Genomic DNA, 2,790 nt, shown 5'->3' on the forward strand with positions numbered 1-2,790 from the left:
TATCAAGCTCAAGTTCAGGAAAGATTTCAAGGCGATCATCGTCAAAGTACTGACAGAAGAATCAAACACACTGATTTTTTTTTGGGGAGGCTAATCAAGAGAACGTCTCAACAAAATACAACTACAACCAATTTAGCCAGGATAGCTAGTCACTCTACTTCTTTCCAAAACTTCAACTGGAAAGGTCCCAACCTCCGGTCTCTTCACACTACCTTACAGTATCCTACAAACATTACTACTACTATGGATAACTGTAATATTAATATTCCTCTTTTGATGAATCATCCTGCTGCCATCCTTAGCCCAAGTGATCCCTTCGCTGTAAATCGGGGTGGTTAGCTCTGTTGAGCTCTCTACTCTTTTTTCTATATAAAAAAAAAACTTTAAACCGTAGAAATCTTCCTTCATTTCTGTTTGACTAATAAAAAAACACTCACAAACATACATAAATACAAACAAAATGAATGTAACAAAACCTAGAAATCAACTTCACAAGAGTTGCTTCAAAAAAAAAAAAAAAAAAAAAACTTCACAAGAAATTGGTAAAATCATACACAAACACCCAACAACACACTAATTCAAGTAATCTATCACTTGAATTTATTTATGAGCTCCTCCATATCCTCCACCACCAGTACCAGCAGCTGAGGCATCATGGGAAGCACCATATCCCCCACCAGCGGCTCCTCCTCCCCCTGCATGGTGTTCTTCTGCATGTTTCTTCTTCTTGACAAAACAGAAAGCGCCAAGGGCAACTAAGAGTAACAAAGCTCCACCTAACGAAACACATACAGCAATGACTGTTGTATTGTGGCTTTTCCCTGGTGGTGAAGGCGTGATAACTGGAGGAGGACCCGTAATTACATTGAAACCAGGTGTTGGAGCTGGGACACCATAGACTACTGGTGGTGTAGAGTAATAACTAGGTGGTTTCGCAACAGGAGAAGGAGGTTTTGGAGTATAGGAAGGTGGCTTAGCGACGGGAGTGGGAGGTACAGGAGTGTATGATGGTGGCTTGGTTACGGGAGTAGGATACTTAGGAGTATAAGATGGAGGTTTTACTTGGGGTGGTGGTGGTGAAGCATATACGTAACCTTGTGTTAGTGGAGGAGGTGCTGGTGATGGTGAAGTGGATTGGTATCCAGCCAATTTCCTAGCTCTAGTCATATTCAGTATGAGAAATCAAAAGGTATTGGATTCCTCAAAAATATGATTGAAGAGAAGAAATCGAGAAGGAAGATAGAGATTTGTGAAGAACAATGAGCGTGTGAAGAGAGTATTTGTAATCGGAACTTGCAAATACATAAATCAAGATTAGGTATGGTGAATTAGTTAATTTTGTACGACCTAATACACACTTTAGCAAACAAAAGTACGTCTTAAAAGGAGTTGGTATAAATCCCACATGTTGCTGATGGCTCTGGCTGGACTTAGGATTGAAGACTCGAAAAAGTAGAATAAAATGAATAGACAACAGACTTCCTTCCTCTTCTGTAATTAGGTATCATTTCTTTAATGAATTTTCATATGCAGCCATTAATCACTATCTACTATGAGGTAACTACTTCATATGGTTCAAGAATCAGAATGTTCTCTACCTCTTCGGTTCTTCTTTAAAAACAACTTTTGGCACCATTAGCAGTAACTACTCACGGCTGCTTTGTGATTTTATTTTTCGTTCAATTATTATATTAAGCACCCTAATTACTACATAAAAACCAAAACAATTTTTCAAGTTTTCGTACAGGACCTTTGGAACTCTCAGGGTCCGCTCTGATATTTGCAGCCCCATCTATACTGTACTAACCCAACCATGCCTCCATATTTGTGTTATTATTTTATCATATGCTCTGTTTTTGTTACAAAGACTATAATATATATATTGAACATTGTATAATTTGCAATCAACCAAAGAACAAAGAAAAAAAAAACAATTTATACAACTTAATTAACAACCTCCTCCACCTCCACCTCCACCACCACATCCTCCGCCTCCTCCTCCACCGCCACATCCACCATCAGTACTGCCAACAGTGCCGCCTGTGTCGTAAGTGGAAGCTCCACCAACCATAACAAACATACCTTCATCAGTGTAATGATTTCGTGATCTTCCCGTGTACGTTCCTGTGCTCTGTCCCTGACGGTTTATGCAGCGGTTTATGCAGGTACATATAAAAAATATCCAGCCTGATACAATGATGCAACAAACAACTATAAAGGGAATGAGAAATGATAGGGGTGGCCCCATAGATTCCATATACTGTATGCTTAATTTTCCTTTGTGCTTTATTTCTTTGTAATAAGATTCCCAGAATCCCAATAATTTTTCCCTGCGACAACAAATTTATGTCTCTCTCCGTTTAAATAGATAGATAGAGGCTATACTCTTCCCCCAATTTATGTCTTACATCTTCTTCCCTCAAAAATTTATTGACTTGGTATAATACGCTGTAAATTTGATGAACAAGAAACTAATTAAAAAATTTATTGACTTGGTAATACGCTGTAAATTTGGTGAACACGAAACTAATTAGTATATGTATTTTTGACTGACATCATTGACTAAGACGACCACATTGAAGACATGAAATTATCAATTATTTCAAGTTTGCTAATAGGTACCAAATTACATGTAAGAAAACATATTTTTATCTTTAGGAAGATTATACACCCTAAAGCAAATTGGTAACCCCTATTAGCTGCCATGAATAGTCAAAACTATTAGAGAACTTCCACTACTTTTCCTTTGAAGAACTTTTTTCTTTTTCTGAATGCAATGGTGGCACGGAA

The sequence above is a fragment of the Papaver somniferum genome, unplaced genomic scaffold, assembly GCF_003573695.1.
Source record: "Papaver somniferum cultivar HN1 unplaced genomic scaffold, ASM357369v1 unplaced-scaffold_5, whole genome shotgun sequence".
Lineage (NCBI taxonomy): Eukaryota > Viridiplantae > Streptophyta > Magnoliopsida > Ranunculales > Papaveraceae > Papaver > Papaver somniferum.